Genomic DNA, 25527 nt, shown 5'->3' with positions numbered 1-25527 from the left:
TAAAACTCTCCAAAATGTTTCCAGGGCATGATCCAACCTGCGAACGCTGCAAACTAGTTCCAGCCTCACTGGGTCACATGTTCTGGGCCTGCACCAAATTAACATTATTCTGGACAAAATGTTAATTACCTTCAGACAGCCTTGGACTCACAATCCCTCCTAACCCATTAACAGCGGTGTTTGGGGTTCTTCCAGATGGGTTTAAGGTGGAGAAAGACAAACAAATTGTGATTGCATTCACTACACTTTTGGCACGCAGACTTATTCTGATAAACTGGAAGAACCAAAACTCTCCTCTTTTAAGTCAGTGGGAAACTGATGTGTTATACTATTTGAAATTGGAAAAAATCAAATACTCAGTTAGAGGATCCGTACAGACTTTTTTCAAAACATGGCAGGATCTAATCAGTAATATTTTAAAATAAGTTCATAAAGCACAGAGAATTTATTAATTTAGGTATGTTTACAAGCCTTAAATTTCACGCTGTTTGGCTTGCTCTCTCTCTCAGGGGTGGGGATTGATTTGTTCTTAACTCAATTTTTCTTTTTGTAAAAACTTGATTGCTTTGTATGGATTGCAATAAAATGAATAAAAAGAAAAAAAAAATCTGAGAAAGTTAAGATACTGTAATCGAGATACTGCCTCGGAAACACACAAGTCCCTGCTGACCCAATAAGAGTTGAAAGAAGACATATTGTGTGTGTGTTATATCAGAAGGGCTGCTGTAGTCTATGTAGACTTCAAAAACATGACAAAGTAGTTTGTGTGCACTTGGTCACAAGTGCTGACAGTTTCAGTGCTAAGCTTGGACAGGGTTAAGAGCGGTTACCGTGTGGAAAGTGCTATCCATCGCAAGCTCTGAATGGGGCAAAAATGAAATGGAGTAAGTACATTACAGTTGCCTTTTTTAAATAACTGAATCTGAAATGGGTTTAGTAGCTTGCTTAGGGATACACAATTTGTTGAGGGCAACAATTGAACTAGTAAACTTGTTAATTAATAATCAATGACTTTGCCACTGGAACCTGCTGCTTGCCATATGGCAAGTACAGGGCAGTAGTGTGTTTCCATAGGGGTGGGGTTTTGTTGGTATTGTATTATTTTTTGAATATAATTTTAGCATCTTTCATGGAATTTGTCATAAAATTTACCAGTAATTTAGTTATAAAATTGTAAACGCCAAGCCCTTAATGCATTTGTTTTTGGGTTCCTAAATATATAGCATTATCTATGCAGTATCTCAACAACTATTCTTTGTCTTGATGGATTATTGCTGTTTTTGACTGTTAGAAAAGTAGTATCACTATGTATTTGAATGTTAGCATTGGCCTAATTACCATTATCAAAATTGCTTTAAGTACCATATAATATGACAAAAGCTGTTAAGAAAAGTCAAAGCCCCTGTTCTATAATTCATTTCTTCGATAGAGTGCTTTTTGATTCTTTCCAACACAGAGTGACTGGCTACATGAATGGACCAGGTTCAAAGTTGTGAAATGCACTTTTGAATGGCAGTTCCATTTATGGTACTACAGTACTTCAGAGGCGCATCAAAATATAATCACAGTACAAATAATGATTTTATACTTGGCTTGTAATCAGTTTCTTTAATTTTCCCTGAAGCATTTTCAGGGTTCTAGTTTTTAGTTATTAGTTTTGAATGTGAAAGATTATTGGGAGCCGAATTTCAAAAGTCCCATGGTTAAGCATTTCAGTGTTTGTGGGTTTTTCAAGGTGAACAATATTGTATCACTTGTGGTAACTTTAAGATAATGTTGAGGAAGAGTGAACCAATCAATGTTTAACTAGACACCTAACCTGTTCAGCTACGGTATAAATTCCTCAGTAGAAAGAAATTTCTTTTTGTTTCTCATGATAGAGCCTAAAAAAATACTTTAATAGAATGATACAGCATAATAGTGAAAGCAAAAAAGTAAGATTGTATAATATATTGTATATAACACTTTTTAGTCTTTTTGGCAAAATAATCAATATAATAATAATAATAATAATAATAAGTCAGCATATTGTATATGAAAGAAAAATATTTCATAACTAGGTTATGTACATGAGTGCAAACTTTGAGTACACAGACCACAGTGATATATTGATTGTACTTTATTGCCTACAGTATAAAGCTTACATGTTTGACCATTTTTGGTGGGCTTCCTCCTGCACTTTAATGTCTCCTGCCAGTTTAAAACATGCTGTTAAATTGATTGACTACTTAAATAGGACCAGTATGAGTGTTCCTTGTGGTGAATATTGTGTCTACAGCTGATTGGTGGAGGGATTGAATGATGTTTCTATAGTTAACTACAGTTTATTAATTTTTATTAATATAAATCTGTGTTTTTAAAGGACATAAGAAATAATATTAGGCTGTTGTTGAAAGACAATATTTGTTCTCATTTATTGTAAAAAGCTTCAATAATTGTAAGTGTTCATGCCATCTTAAAAAAAAAAAAAAACCTCTTAGGTTATCACTTTCTAACATGTAATTAAAAGGACCTCACATGGTGTACTGCCAGGAAAACCGTGAGACAGAAGAAAATTGTTGCAGTGTTGACAGTGATCACTATGCTTACTATATAATAACGGCCCCAGTGACTGGCAAGACATCCTGTAGACCTCTGCAGGAGTGACTGAATCCTGCAGAGTGGTAATAGGACCAGAAGAGGACTATAATGCAATTTGCCAGTATATCTTCAACTGCCTTAGACTCTTGCAGACATTATAGTGCTTTGTCAAAGTTTGGTACTTCTGTTCTATCTGTTTTCATAAGCGAAAAAGTGCTGAAATATTAAACTTTCTTTTTCACAAACAAGACTCAATATGCCCATGTACGCATGCAGCTTTGTAACTGCTATAAATCAAGCTTTTATTTCCATTTGTTGTCTAAAGATACAGTTGTTACAGTATATTGAAACAGGCTTGCTTTTAATTTGGGTAGGTATCTTAAGGTGTCTTAAATTATTTAATTGGTAACACAGCAGTATACCTCAATATTTATTTGCTATATCGTTTATGGAAATTAAATTTATACAATGCCTATCTGCTATGGTATAAAACTTCAAGAAACATGTTCTTCTCCTGGTTCTTTGCAATGAGCTTTGATTAATTTAAACCTTAAGTTAATGATTTTTGCTCAGAAAAAAGTTAATTATACACAATAAGTAAAGAAGTTAAACTTTTGACAAAGCATACAGTAGACAGTCAAAATCTAAACCGAAAAAATACTATATTCACTGATCAGCTACAGCATTAAAACTGTATAATATTGTATAGGTCCCCAACAAAACAGCTCTGACCCATTGAGACATAGACTCGCCAGGACCTCTAAAGGTGTTCTTTATGGATCAAGCATATTTGTTCAGCACATCCCAGAGATGCTCAGTCGGATTGAGGTTTGGAAAATTTGAAGGCCAAGATAACACTTTGAACTCTTTGGGCAGCGTGGTAGGGTGCATTGTCCTGCTGAAGGAGGAATATCATTGACATAAAGCAATATACATGGTCTACAGCAATCTTTAGGTAGGTAGTACATGAATGCCAGGAACCAAGGTTTACCAGCAGAACATTGTCTAGAGCATGACACTGCCTCTGCCAACTTGCCTTGTTCTCATAGTGCACCCTTTCCCCAGCTAAATGACTCATAAATCCATATATTTCTCCTTGGTCCAGGTCTGACACACACAAGCCCATTGTAGGTACTTTCAATGAAAGCACGTTTCTCGCATGTCCAGCACTAACTTAGGTTATGCTACATTAGCTGTTCTGTGGGATCAGAACAGACAAGATAGCTTTCAATTCCCACATGCATTAATTAGCCTTAGGTCCCCTTGACTATGTCACTGGTTAACCTGCCATTTTGGAGATTCTCTGACCCAGCCATCTAGCCATCACAATTTGGTCTTTATCAAAGTTGTCAGATCCATATTCTTGCCCATTTTCCTGCTTCCAACACATCAGGACGGACGGTTTACCTGCTGCCTAAAATATACCATCCCTTGCCATTGAAATGAGATAAATGTTATTCACTATACCTGTCAGTGATTTTAATGTTATGGCTGATTGTTATTCATTGTTATTCTGTCTTACTATTACTTTACACACAGTGGCAATAGAACCTGGAAAGACTAGATACATTTTTCATGGTGGGTTACGAGAAATGAAAAGTCATTCTGCTCTCCAGAATGGTTTTACTAGTAAAATGTGGATGTGCAATGGAAACCTATATTACTGCTTTTATTTCTACCTGCATACCTCTGTATTTGCTTCCTTATGTTAAACTGATGAGCGTTACAGTTTATGGTACTTTAAAAGAGAAGTTCTTATTTATGACATATGTGCATATGTACCATTGCCATTTATTTCTAGAGTAAAGCAAAATAGTTTACTGTGTTATTAAAATACATTTTATTTATACAGCACCTTATCAATCCCCAGAGTGCATCATAAAAATTCAACGGTCAGAGTTAGAATATAAAACAGAAAAAGCTCAATAAATAACAACAAATAGAGACTTTTGTCAAAGCATTAAACACCTACTAAAAGATAAACACATGAAACACAAAACTCATGAAAACACAAGAAAACAATCAGACGTAAAAAGAATTCATGTGTATATATACTGTATATATATGTGTATATACTGTATATATATATATACACTGTATATGTATATGTGTATATATGTGTGGATTTGAAAATATGCTATATGCACATGATAAACAAATAACACAATTTTCAGATTCTTTTATATAACAAAAGTGTTGTTATTTACTAAGCCACACTGTACCCTTTCCAACACCAAAGTAGCTAAAAAAAGGTGTCATTTTGCTTGGCTTTTTTCAACACCAAAGAAAAACAGTGAGTGAGATGATATAAGGAGACCGGGGCTCAACCCACTTACATTTGGGTTTCCTCCATGTGGTCCAGTTTCTTTATACCATTTAAAGACATGCAGGATAGGCGAATTGGCATTGATAAATTGGCCCTAGTGTGTGTGCATCCTGCAATGCCCAGGTGCTGCTCCTGCCTTATGCCCAATATTTGCTGGGATAAGCTACGGCTCCCTGTGACCCTGTCTGCATAAATTGATGGAAATGATACAATGAAGACAATAATTCTGCACAGCACAATGTATTTTACTCTCTCTTGGACACATAGTCATCATTTGGACAGCCTGTTGGAAGTCTGTAAATATTCAAGTATCTTTAAATTAAGTAAATAAATTACATTTATATATTGAAAATTTTCAGACAGTGCACATTGTGTTTATTTTCCAAAGTACAGATTACCTCAAGTACAATGCAATGCAAAAAAAAAAAAAACACATTAAAAGATATTACTACTTCTGAAGAAAAGTGGCAGCACGTTTTCTACATACAGCAGCTATGTCTCTACCTTGCATTCTACCACACTGTGGGTTTGCTTATGTGCAGTACTGTATTGTGTTTTTCTTTGGCTGTTGCAGGAGGGTTACTTACGACTGTCAATTGGCAAGCACAAAGGGAATGCCGGCAATCACCCAGTACTTGTTCATCAAGAAGGTCTGTTTCTTCCCAGGATGCTTTGCCATAATAGCTGTAAAATGTCCTAAGTAAATGCAATGCAGAGAACCTTTTCAGCATGGTACATTGAATTGAATTACCATTTTTAGGAAAATGATGTATTGCCAAAAACTTTATATTTCAGCCTGATAACTCAGACAATTTGCAATACAATATATATACAGTTAAATTTAGTGGAAGTCTGCAGATGGATCTTTAATAGTATTAGACTAGTAACCTCATATCCCTGACTTCAATGTATTTGAAGCTATGTGTGGTCAGTTGTGCCATCAATGAGGTAAGATTCTCCCAGATCTCCAACACTCACACTTCCCCAAATAAAAACTCCTACCACCATTATGCTTTACTGTGGGAACTTTGCACTAATCTTTATAATTGTCTCCCTTGTGCTGCCATACATTTTACCCACTATTAGATTTAAAAAGACTGACTTTGGTATCATTTGATCAGAGAATAGATTCCTAAAAGTCTTCACCTTTGTTAATATTGGTCTTGACAATGACTTTGGTTTCAGCAGTGGCTTCATGTGTAGACAACAACCGTATATTATGCTTCTGTGCAGGGTAAGGGTGTGTTTTATTGTATGAACTGAAACAGTTACTCCCATTTAGATTTTGCCAGCTTTCAAGACATGTTTTCTGATTTTCCTGTACTTTTGTCACCAAAAATGCTTGTCATGAAGTGGCAGGTTATGAAGACAACCTGAACATTTCAGTAGTCTTGTCATAAGTCCATACATTTTGAACGTATCACTTTTGCTGCAGTATTTTAGCTTAATAATCTTCTTGTACCCTTGTCCTCATCTGTATAATGAAATAGTTTTCCTTCATTAGTTTGTGGTGCTGTAGTCAACATTAAGTTTGGGAGTCATTCAATGGGTTAAGTACCACATGTAATTGAAGATGAACTGATGACAACTGTTTGAGTGTGATGATTCAATAGACTCATCTCTTGATCATTTACCCTTATCTAGCCTTAGCAAACTATTTTTAGGGTTACTGAGCAATTCTTATGGAGGAACATTCATTTTTACAATACTGTCATTTATTTTTTTTTTCAAAAATATCACACATTCCTGATTTCATTGGTAACTGATAAACTAGTATTGCTGACATACTACCGTCATATAGGAAACCTACATGTTTTCTACATTAGAACAGTCTAGGTGAGAACAGACCATTCAGTCCAACAATCTATCCACTTATTTCATTTAAAAAAAACAGCAAGTCTAGTTTTAAAGGTCCCGAAAGTCATACTGTCCACCACACTACTTGGTAGCTTATTCCAAGTGTCTAAGATTCTCTATGTAAAGAAAAACTTCCTAATGTTTGTGTGAAATTTATTCTTAACAAGTGTCCAACTGTATCCCTGTGTTCTTGATGAAGTCATTTTAAAATAATAGTCTCGATCCACTGTACTAATTCCCTTCATAATTTTAAACACTTCAATTATGTCACCTCTTAATCTTCTTTTGCTTAAACTGAAAAGGCTCAGCTCTTTTAATCTTTATTCGTAATTCATCTCCTGTAGTCCCAGAATCAGCCCAGTTCTTCTCTGGAACTTTTCTAATGCTGCTATGTTCTTTTTGTAGCCTGGAGACCAAAACTGCACACAGTACCCCAGATGAAGCCTCACCAGTGCATTATAAAGCTTGAGCAGAACCACCTTGGACTTGTACTCCACACATCGTGCTATATAACCTAACACTCTGTTTTCCTTCTTAATGGCTTCTGAACACTATCTGGAATTTGATAGTGACAAGTCCACTACAGTTCCTAAACCCTTCTAAAACTAAAAACACTCAGGTGAAAAGAAAATGCAAAAATAAACAGAAGTAAGACGGCATGTGCAAATAAATAAATGATTCAATGTAAACTCTGAAGGTATATTGTCTCAAGATGGCCTTTTATCCTCCACACATGAGCTAGCCTGCTGTGCTGAAGGGAGTGGCAGTGGATGGGTTCTATTTACAAGCCTGATGGCATAAGGAAGAAAACTGTCTTTTATCTTTGATGTTCTAGCTGCTATGCTCTCATAGCATCTCCCTTGATGGTAGCAATATGAACAGTTCATGTTGTGGGTGGATTGTGTCTTTAACAATATTGTGGGCACTCCAGAGAACTCTGGTGTTATGGATGTCCTCTAGTGCAGGGAGTACTGTTCCAATGATATTTTGAGCTGATTTTACCACCCACTGTAGGGTTCCTGTATTTATGATTATTGTTTTGGAAATGTTGTTCCCCAGTCTGACTGACTGGGGTCAGCCTGTTAAGTCCAGGACCCAGTTGCAGAGAGTAGTTGGCACACCGAGAGTGGAGAACATGATGGTGAGCATACCTGGCATCACTGTCTTAAATCAATCAATCAACATTTATTTATATAGCACATATTCATACAAAAAAAATTTAGCTCAAAGTGCTTTACAAAATGAATAGAGAAATAGAAGACACAATAAAAGATAAACATAAGTCAACATTAATTAACATAGAATAAGAGTAAGGTCCGATGGCCAAGGTGGACAGAAAAAACAAAAAAACTCCAAAGGCTGGAGAAAAAATAAAATCTGTAGGGGTTCCAGACCAGAGACCGCCCAGTCCCCTCTGGGCAATCTACCTAACATAAATCAAACAGTCCTCTTTGTATTTAGGGTTTTCATGGAAGGACCTGATGATGATGGTCACGTAGACTTCTGGCTTTCAGTCCATCAATGTTGGTGCATCATGATGCTTTGAGTAGGTGGTGGTGGCGCAAAGAAACCGGAAAAAGAAACAGAAGAGAGAGTAGGGGTCAGTACGGATTTTAGAGCCACCATGAATAGTTATTATAAAGAATTGAACATACAGAGTATCAGTATTAAGTTAAAGTGAAGTTATAAAAAGGCCATGTTAAAGTAATGTGTTTTCAGCAGTGTTTTAAAGTGCTCTACTGTATTTGCCTGGTGAATTCCTATTGGCAGGCTATTCCAGATTTTGGGTGCATAACAGCAGAAGGCCGCCTCACCACTTCTTTTAAGTTTAGCTTTTGGAATTATAAGGAGACACTCATTTGAAGATCTAAGGTTACGATTTGGAATATAACGTGTCAGGCATTCCGATATATAAGATGGAGCGAGATTATTTAAGGCTTTATAAACCATAAGCAGTATTTTAAAGTCAATCCTGAATGACACAGGCAACCAGTGTAGTGACATCAAAACTGGAGAAATGTGTTCGGATTTTCTTTTCCCAGTTAGGATTCTAGCAGCTGCATTCTGCACTCGTTGCAAATGATTTATGTCTTTTTTGGGTAGTCCTGAGAGGAGAGCGTTACAGCAATCTACTCGACTGAAAACAAAAGCGTGAATTAATTTCTCAGCATCTTTCAATGATATAAGAGGTCTAACTTTAGCTATGTTTCTTAAGTGAAAAAATGCTGTCCTAGTGGTCTGATGAATATGCGATTTAAAATTCAGATTACAGTCAAGTGTTGTGGGCTGTAAAGTGGGCCTGGAATTCGTTGAATTCATTCAGAGAGAAATGGCTGTCAGTGGTCAATCCTCTACTTCTGTCTCTGTAGCCTGTGATGTTTTCCAATTCCTACCACATACTCTGAGTGTCAGCAATAGTGTAGTGACCTTCCACTTTAAGTCTGCATTTCTTCTTGGCTTCTGTCATAGCTCTGCGTAGATTATATCTGGATTTTTTGTACTCACTGGCATCACCTTAGGCATATGCCTTGGAGCGACCATGAAGTGCGGAGCGGACTTCTGAATTAATCCATGGTTTATTGTTTGGATATGTGCAGATGTGTTTGAAGGGGACAATAAAAACAGTGCAAGTGCTTATGTAGCTGGAAACTACTAAACTGTATTCCTCCAGGTTAACAGTGTTATCCTCATAGCAGCTGTCTTTAAAACATCCCAATCAGTACAATGAAAGCAGTCCTGAAACTCCTGCTCACATTCTTCTGTCCACACATTAGCAGTTTTCCTCACAGTGGGAACTTGTTTGACGAGCTTTCTGTAAGCTGGAAAGAGGAATACAGAGACATGATAGGACTGACCAAAGTGAGGGAGAGGCATAGCTTTATACATCTCTTTCACATTACTTTACATGTGATCCAGTGTGTTTTTCTCAAGTGTAGGAAAAGTAACATATTTTTGGTAGGCTGGCAACACAGTCCTCAAATTACAGTGGTTAAAGTCACCAGCCACTATAAACAATGCATCCGTGTTTGTATTCTTATGTGTTTAGAACCTCAAACATTGTGCCCAGTGCTGCCATAGTGTTTGCTTTCACAGGAATGTAAACAAACAGAATAAACACAGCAGTAAATTCCCATGGTCAATAAAAAGGTCTGTATCTCAGAATTAGGTACTCTGCATCACTCAGTCTTTATCGATAGTCTGAACGTCTTGAGCACCATCAGTTGTTGTAAATACAAATTCCTCCACCTTTGAATTTGCTGTATGCCTCTGTGTGGTCCCTGCCATGAAAGGAGTGAGTGTGCAGGTGAACAGCTGATTCTGGGATATTGGCCGATAACCAGGTTTCAGTGAAGGTCAGCACTCAGCATTCTCTCATTTGTCGCTGGGATGTAACTCTGGTTCTGAGCTCATCCATCTTATTTTTGGGAGATCAAACATTAGAAGTGTTCTGCTAGCCCTTGCCTCCAGTTTAGCAGGTAACTCACCTCTTTTGCCTCACAGCCACTTGGGTCACTCCTTCATCTGGCTGTGTTCTTCACTCAGCTCTGATGCAAGCACACCCTGCCCGGAAAAGTTCCAGCAGTCGAAATAGTCCCCAGGTCCAGCAAGTTAAGAATAATATCATGAGGTTGTTGTTTACCAATCTTTAAAAAGGTCTCTCTGTTATACCTGTTAGTGCAGGTGAAGTACTCACCTCTAAAAACTTTAAAACATTTAGTAAGACATGCAAACAAAGGCAGTTGCAAGAGGAGTATGCCGAGATAGCACCATCGCCAGTCCCCTAGCTTGGTATCATCTGCAAACTTAACCAACTTTTTACTTATATTCCCATCATTTATATATTTTAAAAAACAGTGGTGGCCCTAGCACTGACCCCAGTACAACACCATTCTTAAAGTCAGCAAATTCTGATAGGGTTCCTCGTACTATAACCCTCTGTTTCCTTTGTCTAAGCCATGTACAAACATCACGCTGAACTCCAACTTCTTTTAGTTTCATTCCCAAGCCCTCTTGTGGCATCTTATCAAATGCTTTCTGAAAGTCAAGATAATAATGTCATATGCTCCACTTTTATCATACACATTTATTGCTTCCACATGGAATTCTAGCATGATGGTAAAACATGACCTCCCTCTTCTGAAGCCATGCTGACTGTTCAGCAAAACTATTGTTCTTGTATTGTGTTGCTCAATCTTATCTTTAATTATTCCTTCCATTAATTTTTCTGAACTTCACATTAAGCTTACTGGCCTATAGTTGCTTGGATCTGCCAGGTCACTCTTTTTATATAGCGGTATAATATTTGCCATTTTCCAGTCCTTTGGAATTTCCCCAGTGCGCAGTAACTTCCTAAAAATATGTTTCAAGGATTTATATATGTACTCACTAACCTCCTTAAGAACTCAAGGGTAAATATTATCTGCTCCTGGTGATTTTTTTTTTATTATTTTATCCAATTTAATCTAAGCAGTACTTCTCCCATCACAATTTCTAAATCACTCAGTGCCTCCATAGTATTCCCTTTTACTGCTGGGAGGTATTCTACTTCCTCACATGTGAAGACCTCAGAAAAATGCATGTTTAAAGCATCTACTATTGCACTGTCTATATTTTTTAATTCCTTTTACTATGCCTAATGCACTTCACCTCCTTCTTGACTGTTCTTTTACTACTAAAATACTGAAAGAATGTCTTTCACCTTATCTGCTATATTCCTGTCTAACTACCTTTTAGCCTCCCTAATATCCTTCTTAATGATTCACGTTGGAGCTATTGGTTTTATACACCTTATACAGTTGCTTTTTTCTTTGAAGCTTATTTTTAACTCTTTATTAACCCATTGCAGAGTTTATTTTTTTTTTAAATTTCCTACTAATTCCAAATTTAGGTATGTACCTGTCCTGCATTATATGAAAAACCTTTTTAAACCTGTTTCACTACTCCTCAACTGTCTCCACACTTAAAATCTTACCCCAGTCTATCTTCTTTAGACCTTGCTGCATCAGCTCAAAATTTGCCCTACCAAAGTTAAACTTGACAATTTTAGTCTTTACATCCACACTCTTACACAACACTGAGAACTGCATTTTATTATGGTCACTTGGCCCTAGTGGTTCAATCACCTATACCCCCTCAATTCTAATCTGATTATTACAAAATGCTAAATCCACATACTGTAGGCTTCACCTCGTGTTGGTGCTTTAACATACTGTGTTAAAAAACAGTCACTAATCACTTCTAAAAACTCCTGCTCTTGCGCTCCACTGTTTGCAATGTTATCCCATTAAATATTCCAGTGATTAAAGTCCCCCATGACTTGCCTGTCTAATATTACTAAAAAGATGTGCACTGGAAATACTGTCTGCATTGGGCAGTCTATAACACACTCCTAAAATAAGATCTCTTTCTCTAATGCTTTCCAGACAAAGCCACATGTCCTCACTAAGATGGGGCTCATCGTCCAACTGCATTGTAGAGAAAGACAGCTAGATTTGCTAGCTTCTAGTTGGGTTGTACTAATTTATGTTGTATAATTTAGTGAACTACAAAGAACAAAATTCTTGAATTATCATGGCCACTCTCTACTACTCTGTCACAATACCAATTTCTTTGCTATGGTTTTTGCATATATGGTTATTTACACTCAATGTAAAGTTATTCCAAAATATGAACTAACAAAAAAGTGTGAGGGGCCGTTCAGGAAAAAAAGATTGGTTCGTAAATATATACATTGGTTCAGATATATATATCGGTTCAGATACATTGGTTTGAATATATACATTGGCTTTAATACATCCTTTCAGATATATATTTCGGTTCAGATATATACATTGTTGGGATATACTGGTTGAGATATATACATCGGTTTGAATACATCCGGTCAGATATATACATTGGTTTGAATACATCCATTCAAATATATACATTGGTTGAGATATATATATTGGTTGATATACATTGGTTTAAATATATATATATTGGTTACAATAGATTGATTTAGATATATACATCGGTTCAGATACATCCGTTCTGATATATATATTGGTTCAGATAGATCCGTTCAGATATATACATTGGTTGGGATTTATGGGCAGGCACAACGCGGCCACCCATGTTTAGCAGCTACCTTTCGCTTCATCATTGCTTCAACACTGTTACTTCGAGTAGTAAGAAAGGTGCTATAAAAAGTAAGGAATTCATAACATTATTATTATTATTAATTATACGTGTGAATGCGTGATCAAATTCAGCCGCTGCGTAGTGGGGTATGAATTGGGACACTATGTGCTCGACAATACCGCGAGTTCATTGAAATAATTACACAGCAAGGTGCACATGCAATACAAACATAATGTGTATATTATTGAAGTAAAGGTTCATATAAATTAATTATATACAAATTTTTAACAAGTTGAGATGTCAACTGGTTAAAATGCACGAAATTATACATGTATTGCTTTATAGTCTACATATAGTGTACGTATATTATTAAAATAATGATATAAAAATCATATAAAATGGTATAGAATCTGCATCGTATACGTATTTTGTGTCATATTTCTTCAAAGAAGTTTATAATTAGTTTGCTTTAAAAAATCTTACGGCAAACATGTGAACTGTTGAAAATTGCTGATCTTAATCAATTTGTTTTAACGCATGCTCTGTGCAAAATGCTGTCATATCTGTTAGTAAACATGCACGCGCAGCGATGTCCTGATGTCTGCGTTCTAAGGCTGCAGGGATATTAAACGCTATTGACGTTTTACTGGGGTGGTCTGTGATTGAGGGCGGACAGTAAACTTTGTTAAAATGATATCGAAAAATACCAGTCGTCAGTTGTGTTTTCAGTCGTTTTGGCGTGTTTACTGTCTGTTACCAAAAAATTTTTCAACGGGGCTCATCAACAAAGAAACGTGGATAGTAAGATTTAGTAAAATATCAGTAATAATAATACATTGCTCGACACCCAGTAACACTTTACAAAGACATTTAAAAGACAGCTCGTTAAAATAAATGTTGCAATCCATTGTCATGCTATAAGTGACAGCTTGCTCTTAAACATTTACACATGTGGCTTTTCCTGGGAATAAAAGGGGAAAACAGATCGCACTTTAATGAAATGCTGCCAAATACGAATAACAGAAATCACCGGGCAGCTTTGGTCAATGATAAACCTCGTCTGTTGAGGTGAAAACATGGGAGGTACTGCGATTGCTGTCAATGCTTCCTGGTAACTCAGCTTTTGAGAAGAATCTGTCATGGGAGGGACAAGAGGGAGCGAGTGAGGCGAGTACAATGAGCATAGGACCAAAGGCAAATGTTGGTCCCAGTCCGCTGGTGGACGAGATTGCCAGTTGAGTGGCAGGGTATCTGTCGAGTGTTTTAAATAATGAAAGGAAAAAAGTGCTTTGAAATCGAGGACCCCCAACCATAAGGGCTTAGCTCTGCGAAACAATAAAACGCTGCGACAGACAGGCATATGCTACTTGTATAAAATGTGCACTGAATTTGATCCACGCATTCACATTATAATTAATAATAATAATAATAATGTTATGAATTCCTTACTTTTTATAGCGCTTTCTTACTACTCAAGCAATTTGTAAAATAAATAAAATAACAGAAAGGAAGCCCCCCGGACACAAACCAGTGATCATTTAACTGCGAGTCAGCAATCTTACTCTTACCACCACATATGCGCATTATAATTTTGAACACTACTTTTTTTATTTTATACTGCCATAAACAACTTATATCAAAAAGGTTTTTTAAAAAGCCAATTTGAAGCAAAGGGTAAATAATAACTATTTTATTTTGTAAGTCAATCAAAATGCTTAAGCCTTAAAAGCGATCGCCCTGTCAAAATAAGAGACTCTTTCGCCTTGTTGACGTGAATCATCTTTAAATTAAATGCTGCCAATAAGGAATAATAGAAATCACCGCGCTGCTTTCTAACTTTGACGAACTAAAGCTTTATTGGGTGAAAAAAAAATGATCGTCCGTAACAGATACACTTAATTAGTAGTGTGTGCGACCCACGATTTGTGAGTTTGAGTATTTGTGTTGTGTACGCTCGTGTGTGTGGTTTTCTTAGTTTTACAATAAAAACAAACATCAGTTATTTGTGAAGCAGGAATATTCTGATCATTCTGGTCCCTGATCACTGATAAACATTCAGAAGAAACAGAGCTATTCCAGTGTTTTCCTCCATAACATCCTTTCAGCAAACAGGGCTAAGTTCCTTGGTGAAACAGATCGCCCTTTAATGAAATGCTGCCAATACGGAATAACAGAAATCACCGGGCAGCTTTCGGTCAATGATAAACCTGCCTCTGTTGAGGTGAAAACATGGGAGGTACTGCGATTGCTGTCAATGCTTCCTGGTAACTCAGCTTTTGAGAAGAATCTGTCATGGGAGGGACAAGAGGGAGCGAGTGAGGCGAGTACAATGAGCCGGGGCGGGGAGCGAGGCGAAGAGGCGGGTATCTGTGCGAGTGTTTTAAATAATGAAAGGAAAAAAAGTGCTTTGAAATCGAGGACCCCCAACCATAAGGGCTTACGAAACAAAACGCGACAGACAGGCATATGCTACTTGTATAAAATGTGCACAATAATTACAACAGTGTTGAAGCAATGATGAAGCGAAAGGGAGCTGCTAAACATGGGTGGCCGCGTTGTGCCTGCCCATAAATCCCAACCAATATATATATCAGAACGGATGTATCTGAACCGATGTATATATCTAAACCAATCTATTGTAACCAATATATATATATTTAAACCAATGTATATCAACCAATATATATATCTCAACCAATGTATATATTTGAACGGATGTATTCAAACCAATGTATATATCTGAACGGATGTATCTCAACCAATGCATATATATCAGAACGGATCTATGCAAACCAATTTATATATATCTCAACCAATGTATCTAAACCAATGTATATATCTGATCGGAGTGTATTCAAACCGATGTACAGTAATCCCTCCTCGATCAGCGTGGTTGCGTTCCAGAACCCCCGCGATGGCGAAAAATCCAAGTAGAAACCATATGTTTGTGTAGTTATTTTTATATATTTTAAGCCTTTATAAACTCTCCCACACTGTTAACATTATTAGAGCCCTCTAGACATGAAATAACACCCTTTAGTCAAAAGTTTAAACTGTCCTCCATGACAAGACAGAGATGACAGTTCTTTCTCACAATTAAAAGAATGCAAATAGATCTTCTCTTTAGGAGCAGAGAATTTCAGAGGGAGAGAGCGCTCGCAAAAAAAAGCAAACAATCAAAAAATCAATACATGTGCTTTTAAGTTTGCCGGCATTTTTTAGAGGAGCGTCAGTATTTTCTAAGCAAACAGCCCCTCTGCTCACATCTGCTCCGTCAGGCGCAGAGAACGTCAGAGAGAGAGAGCGAGATTAAAGCAACAATCAAAAAATCAATACGTGTGCTTTTAAATATGCCGAGCACCGCAATAAAGCGGCATTTTTTTAGAGGAGCGTCAGTATCTTTTAAGCAAACAACCCCTCCGTCAGGCGCAGAGAATGTCAAAGAGGGTGAGAGAGAGGCAGAGACAAGCAAACAATCAAGCTCCGCGAGGGAGGCATATCTTATAGCATTGAGGAGTTTTAGTTAATATGTAATACATGCTCTGATTGGGTAGCTTCTAAGCCATCCGCCAATAGCGTCCCTTGTATGAAATCAACAGGTCAAACAAACTGAGGAAGTGTGTAGCATAAATTAAAAGACCCACTGTCTGCAGAAATCCGCGAACCAGCGAAAAATCTGTGATATATATTTAGATGTGCTTACATTTAAAATCCACGATAGAGTGAAACCGCGAAAGTCAAAGCGCGATATAGCGAGGGATTACTGTATATATCTCAACCAATATATCCTAACCAATGTATATATCTGAACCGAAATATATATCTGAATGGATGTATTAAAACCAATGTATATATTCAAACCAATGTACCTGAACCGATATATATATATCTGAACCAATGTATATATTTACGAACCAATCTTTTTTTCCTGAATGGCCCCTCATAGTTTTTGCATATATGGTTATTTACACTCAATATAAAGTTATTCCAAAATATGAACTACAAAAAAGTGGGAGACATTATTTTCTTCAGTTTAAACATAGCTCTTTACATTTACACATTGGTTAAGGATGGCACATATACTGTCCGTCCATAAAGTATTCTTTTTGAGTTTTAATAAAAAGCTTTACCTTACTAACACTTTATGTGGCCAGTAGTGTTGACTTGTATTGATCAGATATGCAAATGTGAATTTCGTCTGATCTTAAGAAAGGAATAATGTCAATAAACCACTTTCTGTGAACATACTTGTCTTGCAATCTTATGATTCAGTTATGACATTAAGTGCCAGATCACAAGTCTGTTCACTTGAAACCCTGTGCCCTTCATTATAAGCAACAATTTTTTGTAGTCAGGTGGGGTTGTCTATATACCTCCTACATTTATACATGAGTAAGCAAAATCCCACCTTACCCAGGAGACATGGATCAATTTAGATGATAATGTAAAAGTTGAACAATGTGGAAAAAGTAAAGAAGCCACTAAATAAGGCGGGGAGACACCTCCGTTTGAAATTTCGACTAATGGTATGTACTTTCTTGTATGCCAGTAGGGACACCTTTGAATCAGAAAAGGAGGAGGCACTTAATTTGCTCAACCCTTGAATATTACAGTTAAACAATAAGAACATTGGTTAAGAGCAGTCATCCTCAGGAGAGTGTTGCAATCAGTTTCACATTTTAATACTTAATTTACCAACACAGTATGCGTTAGTTAGATTTCATTTGCTATAGAAATTTTACATAAGAATGCTAAACCTACCTATTAGTACAATTTCAGCATAGTTCTGTCTTTTACAAAGTTTTTTGTCTTTGTCTTTTTCTCCTGCTCTCATGCTTTTGGTTTATCTGCACGTTGTCTAGTAATTCCCTGCTATCTAAAATGAACATTTGCCCATTAAGGTTCTGCATTATTTTAATCTGGAGTTATTTGAGAATTTTATATAAGACACTAGCTGCCAGGGCCACTTTGCATAAGTTTGCATCTGCAACTTTGTTCTTCATCTCCTTTTGTTATAAGGTTAGTGCTTAGCTAAGACTTGTTGGTTTTTAAACATTTGGTAAAGGATACCATTTTTCTCATTAAGGTTTCCAAGTATTGGTTTGTGGACACTTGACTTTGATATTTACTTCACTTATTGTTCAGATAATATGAACACTATGAAATCACTTCAGTTTTTCTTGTCCAGCACTCCTAACTCACTGGTATGAGAAAACTTCCACATTGGATATACTGTTCAACTCTTTATTTCAAGTTATGCAGGACGTCAAGCTTTTTCAGGTTTCTCCCTATTTTTGGTCCCCTAGACCTGGAAAACCCTCATCTCTAGGCCATTTGGGACTATATTTTGTGCAGGAAAATTTGTGGCTTCAGCAAAAATAATCAAAAGAAGTTGTGCATGCCATATCAACTGGGATCACTGCCTAATGGGATTTAGGGGGTTTAAATTACTCTTTTTCACAAAAAAATAAATAAAAAAAAAGCGTGATTGGTAATATAGACATGTAGAGTGTCATTTTATGCTATTTTGAGGTTGCTGATAATGAATAAGATACTATTTTTGATTCTTTACCACTGGTCCTACCACTCTCATAGAAACTGCAAGAAGGTTACAAATAACACATTTAAAACATAAGCATGTAAGTTATTGTTTTAGATAATTTCAAGATCAGTGACTATGCATGTGATGTTATTTTAGATGTTTGTTATTTTACTAGGGATCTAGCCTACTGTGGGCCTATAACAATGGGTGAAAAAATGACAAATTTCTATTACAATCAAGAGTATTTAGGAGTTAAATGATTAAATTGAAGCACACATTTTAATATTTCAAATATTTGATACAACTATTCTTGTTTATTATGTACTTCTGTTTGAAGAATTAAATCATTAAATTTCTTATGAACACCTAGATTTCAGGTGGCCTACACTAATTTGGACTTTTTATTACTGAATTTAGATTTTTAGAATTTTTTTATTTCTGTGGTATCCATTTTGGATTCATCAAAATTATTCTGCCTGTTAAATTTTCAAGTTATATCTAAACATGTTGAAGCTTCTGCCATATAATAGATCTTATTTGCAAATCTGTTAGCAGCATTTCTTTCAATGGGCATGACTGATTATTTTTATGTAATCTTTCAGTAAGTATATCATTCAGTAGCATTATACCTTGCACCAAAGTATATGCATATTTGTTGAATATGTGCCGCTTAATGATCACTTAAAAAGCCAGCTTAATTTTCATAAGTTCATAACTTGCAATTTTCTTTTCATGTGTTAAGGGAAGGTTAATAGTATCTGACAATGGAATATGCTATTTCTTGAAACTAATTATTTCTTATTAAAGAAATACTATAATAAGACACAAAAGGGAACAATGAGATGATCCTACAATAAATGTGCAACATTTAATATAAAAGTTTATCTTCAAACTATGTTGTACTGAAAAGTATATTTTAAACATCTTTAAGTCACAGTATGCTGTTCTGTATGATATTTAACACAATTCTACTAATAACACAATTCAAAGTTTAGTAAGCCTACAACCTTACTTAATTTATTTTTATCACTGTAGCTAGGTCACTCTACCTTGTCGGATGACAAATTCCAATTACTGTCAATTTATTTTTCTGCATTTAACCCCAGCACTCTATTATTACACTACTTATTATTATTATATAGCATAACTAAAATAAACAGCACAATTTCATGTATGAACAGTGCAATAAACAACATAAAGTATAAAAAGCTATATGCAGAGAACTAAGATAACCTCTCCTCAGAACTTTTTTTTTTGGTTATTTACTTATTTTACTATTCCAGAACTTCCATTTTAATTTCTTCTGGAGGATAAAAATGGTTTTGAAGCAAAGTTGGTGCATTTAATGTCAATGTGTACCCTTTAGATCAATTTTTAATCTTTCCATGCAACTATTTCCTGAACATTTCTTTCTCCAGTGTAGGGCAGCTGCCCTGGCAAAACAGCCTTAAGAAAAAATCTGACATGAAAGGGATATAAGTAAATTGCCAGAAACAGCTCTAAGCATGTATGTTTTTTCAGGGTTATATTTTTGGCACTGTATATCTTAAACATGTGCCTGTAGCACATATAGTAAGGGTACAGAAAGCATGGAGTCTGTCACTATAAGTTATTTCTCTTTTTCAGTTTTCAATGACATTTTACTTATGCAACAAAAATAACAGAAATACATGCAGTATATGTTTCTATGGTGGTACAAGATACAGGGCATCCACTACAAACTGTTTTTTAATACAGCAACTGCTTTGAAAATCCCACAAGTCATCTGCATTTCTGTGAAAAGGAAAACAGACTGTCATATTTGGTTTCTAATCTTTCACCCTGCAAGGGAAGGATAATCACACAGGAACTGATTTCTTTTGCCTTGCATTGATATTTGTTTTAGCAGCTTTAATAACTTTTAAAATGCTAGTATGTTAATACTTCATTAATGTAATAAGCTATAACATTTCATTTACTGCATGTAATTATATGGGGTTAAAATGGTTCTATGTACAGAGAACATGCATATTCCTACATTGGTGCCAGGCCTCCTTTTATGTGTGTATGTATATATGTGTGTAAATATTGTACATGAGACAAAAAACAAAAAAACCCTGTATATTCAGAACAAGATGAATGAAGAAAAAAAAAATAAACACTATTTAATTGTGCGAAAAAGCAAGTCTTCCTGTTGGAATTCAGTCAGACTGCCCAAGATGCTGTCTCCTTGATTTAAAAAGCAGGCTGGGAGGAAAAGGTGGGTCCAGGTGGCCGGACCCCAGAAGTGACATCATAAGTAGAATGGTGTCAGTCTTCCTTTTTGCAGTGGGAGGAGAAGAGAGATCATTATTAAACAATGCCTCCCCTTGTGATTTGGAATATTACAATTACGCAAGCCATTAAGCTGTTCCCCGTTCCCATTCCCCCGTCTGATAGTACTCCCCACCATGCCCTTAGCTGAGATCCATCAGATTGGGTGATCTGAACAATGATGCAGGACTTTGAACTGGAATGGCTGCAGGTCCAGAAACCATGTGGTTAAATGGGGAGATGGATCCTTGTTCATGGCCATCCACTATAAAGGGACATGGTCCATCACAAAAGGTAAAGTCGCGTCCCAGAAGGTAATACATGAGCCTTTTAATAGTCCATTTAATTGTGAGGGCCTCTCTCTCCACCACTGCATTCCTTGTTATTTGATCCAGGAGTTTTCGACTAATATACATTATTGGGTGTTCAACACCACTGATGTTTTGGCTCAATACGACACCCAGACCTTTGTCTGAAGCATTTTTCTGCAAAATGAAGGTAGAGAAAAATCAGGAATTATTAAAATTGGTGCTGAATTGAGGGCCTGTTTTAAGTCATAGAATGTGGCGTCCAATTTCTCATCACAAGTCACTGAGTTGGGAGCCCGTTTCTTTGTCAAATCCGTCAAACTAGCTGCCCCCTCGGAGAAAGAAGGTAAACACTGGTGAATTTACTCTGCCAGTCCTGGGAAGGCTTGGACCTGACTCTTGGTTTTCAGTCAGTGTCAGTTCATTATGGCTTCAACGTTGGTGCATTGTGGATGTACAATACCTCTGCTCACTAAGTAGCACAAAATATTTTTCCTCTGTTATCCAAAATAACATTTCTTCAAATGAATTCTTGACCCAGCTTTACTTAAAGTCAGCAGCACTGCACGCACCTGTTGTATATGGTCCTCCCATGTCTCAGAATATATGACAATTCCTTTGAGGTAGGCAGCACTATGGGCTTAGTTTGGACGAAACACTCTGTGCATCAGACTCTGGTGCCCCATGCAAGCCAAATAGGATCACCCTATACTACCAATGACCACTCGGGGTACTGAACGCGGTTGTTTCCTTTGGGGACTGAGTTAAAGAAATTTGCCAGTACCCTTTGTTCATGTCAAGAGTGGTCAAATATGAAGCCTTCCTGAATCACTTAAGCAATTTGTCCACCCGCCGCATGGGAGAGACATTGAATCGAGAGACTTGATTTAACTGACGTAGGTCATTAAAAAACCACCAAATTTCGTCAGGTTTCTGGATCAGTATGATAGGGCTAGACCAGGAAGTAAAACTTTCCTCTATAATACCAAGATCCAGCATGAGTCTGATCTCAAGCTCGACTTCTGCATGTTTGGGTTCCAGCAGGCAATAGGGTTTTCTCTGATGACAGCCCCCAGTTTTATAACTATATTGTGCTCAATCAGGGAGGTTCTTCCGGGTCAGGATGGACAAAATAGCTTCATCAAGCTCTCATCGTTGTTGGGAAGTCAAATCTGAACCGAAAGTAAGGTTATTGGAGGCATAGAAGGAGCAAGGTTGAGCAGAATAGGGATCCCGGTTCCTTTCCCTAATTAACTCGCTAAGCAGGTTGCCTATTTGGTTGTTTAACCAAAACAAAAACGGGGCAGAGTGGTGGCTCTGAGGTTAAGGGTCTGTGCTGGTATCCAGAAGGTTGACAGATTGAATCCCCGTAACTGGGCCCTTGAGCAAGACCCTTAACCTGTAATTACTCCAGGAGTGCTGTATAATGGCTGACCCTGCACTCTGATCCCAAGGGGTATGTGAAAACTAAAAAATTCCTAATACAAGAAATTGTATAAGGTGAAATAAAGAAAAGAAAAAAAAAGTCCTTCCTCTCCTTCATTTCTTAAGGGCCTTGCCAGTGAGCCAATAATTTGGAGTAGGAAATGCGAATGAGGACCATAACATGGTCCCCAGGACAGAACTCATAGAAAGTCGAGCCCCAGACATATTGCCAAGCCTGAGCTGAGTGGGCACGTTCAATATTATCTATTAGGATTGGCCTAATTTTGCTAAATCTATTGCGTAATTGTGCAAGATATTCCAGAATATTAATGGAAGAGTCTGCCTCCACTTCCCAACCTTCTTTTATCTGAATATATCAAAAATACTATTGGGTTGTTACCCATATAATATTTCAAAGGGTGAGAAGCCTATGGAGGCTTGTGGGGCCTCTCACTAGGCACACAATACAAGAGGAATTAGCTGTCCCCAGTTTCTTCCGTGCTCACTAACCAACTTGCAAAACATCTGTTTGAGTGTCAGATTAAACCGCTCTACTAAACCATCAGTAATCATTAAAATGCTTAATATTGAGTAATTCGGCTACCTCCTTAAATGTTCCCGAGGTAAATGCTGTCACTTGATATTCCTGTGGGATGCCTACTTGAATGAAGATGTTGACAGGTTCCTGTGTAATAGTTTTAGTGTTTGTCACTCTCAATGGGCATAATTAACGTTGAGTACAATATTTCAAGTGGACCAAAAATATCTACCCCTAGTTGCTCAAAATGAATATCAATGACAGGTTACAGGAACAAGAGGAGTGTTATCATTTGGAGGAATCTGTTGCAATTCACATTCTGGACATGAGACACAAAAGCAACAGGATTGGGGATTGATTCTCTTGAAAGTCTTCTCAGTATCTAAATGGGCACCTAAGAGGTGGGCATGAGCTAATTCACAGACTTTTCACCAGATTGTCTAAGGAACTGGCAACAACGACAGTACCTCACCTCACCCTCATGCTATGGTACCCAATAGGGCAAGTCATTTTATAAGACAAAGTGGTGTCCCTGTGGCATGGGTTAATTCCTGCATTGCCTATCAATCAGAACAACCATATTCAATGCAAATTTCAGTGAATCATCATTCCACAGTTCCCTATTGGAGGAAGTCTGCATTTGTTTAAACTTAAAATCTAAGTTTAAAAGGGAATAGGTGGCAACCTCCATTTCAATGGATTCGATAGAGTGCAACGATATTACATTACTCTCGTCCCACTAAGTTGCCGTGTGACCCTGTTCAGCTGCCAGCTGTCTGTGGGAACAGCTTGTGATGGGTTTTCTCACTCATTTACAAGGCCCAGTGCTTTATTAGAGGTGGAGTAAATACTTCCCCTTTTAATCTCTGACCAATCTCACCCAAGAATTACCAGATTGGGAGTGGTGTACATGATAGCCACCCTGATCTTTTGTGTAAGACCTTTATAAGTAACTAGCAAAATACCTGCGCTTCACAGCGGAGAAGTAGTGTGTTAAAGAAGTAATTTAAAAGAAAAGGAAACATTTTAATAATAACGTAACAAGATTGACAATGTAATTGTGTTGTCGTTGTCATGAGTGTTGCTGGCATATATATATATATATATATATATACACACACACACACACACATATAAACATATATATATACACATCATATATATATATATATATATATACATATACATACATATATACATATATATATATATATATATACACATATACAAATATAGATATATATATATATATATATATATATATACACACACACGAGTGGGAGACGCGGAAGGATCTTAACACACCTGGGAAAACATTAGCTGGCAGGGAATGGCGGGTACTAACTTTCTCCCTCTGCTTTCTTTTAGGAAAAAGACGCTCCGCCACCATAAGCGGGTTTGCCGCAGTGCGTTACTTCGCCCTTCCTCCTCCATCTTTTCCTGGCGTCATCGAAAATTCATCTAATTAATTAGAGGCTGTGTAATAATTAATCTTGATTAATCATATGTAATCAACACATGAAAATTTGCCCCAAATCGCAAATTTTTTTTTTAATTTAAAAGGGTTTTAGTGGGGACAGAATCAAATAATAGACATGGACATGAATATTGTAAACTCAAGCTCTTTTAATTTCTGGAAAAAAAAATGCTTTTAAACTGCATTTCAATTCTAAACAGAAACAAAAATATCATCCCTGGCTTAAATTGGGCAGACTTAAAAATAAAGTGGTATTTTAAGTACTTTAAGTACATTTTCAGAATGGTATTGTCTTTAAATAATAATAACCAAAATTTCAACATAAAGTGCAGTTTTTCTTCTTAAAAAAATAAGTCAGAAACATAAAAGGTAATTTGACCAACTTCATCTTTAAACTCTGAGTAACCTTAGCCAAAATTATTTTGTACATTAGGCTAAAACAGTGTGATCATTGAACATTTTGTAATTAGATGTAATTAGAATTACTAACGGTCACAGAAGTCCAATGATCCCCGCTTTCTGTAATGCATCTAATTTTGCTTCCTTTTCAGTGTGCACAAAACCGTGCTTTTATCAAGGCTTACGTCGGGTAGTCTTTTGAAATTAAATTTTCCTCCGATCAGTCTTTATTCCGACTCTAACATTTTTGTAGCTCTGATGTGTGCATCAATGTCATCGATGTACCAGGAAATCATGCACTGACAAAAGTTCCCCTTTGCTTGGAATGCAAAGTGTGATTAAATGCGTTATTTTTTAACGCATTATGGAGTACATGCATCGAAGCTTCTCAGCTGTGCTTGTGCTAAGAAAAGGGAAACATTTTAAAAATAACTTAACATGATTCTGCATTAACCGCATATTTTTTCATACGTTTCAAACCAAAGGGATGTGAGGGTAAAATGAATCGTGAAGTGCGTATGTAGATCAGGGTATATATATATATACATATATATATATACATATATATATATATATATATATATATATATATATATATATATATATACCAGCGTTTGAAGCGAGAAGTAGTGTGTTAAAGAAGTTATGAAAAGAAAATAACGT

This window comes from Polypterus senegalus, chromosome 2, assembly GCF_016835505.1.
Source record: "Polypterus senegalus isolate Bchr_013 chromosome 2, ASM1683550v1, whole genome shotgun sequence".
Taxonomy (NCBI): Eukaryota; Metazoa; Chordata; class Cladistia; order Polypteriformes; family Polypteridae; genus Polypterus; species Polypterus senegalus.
Note: the sequence above shows the minus strand (reverse complement) of the source record.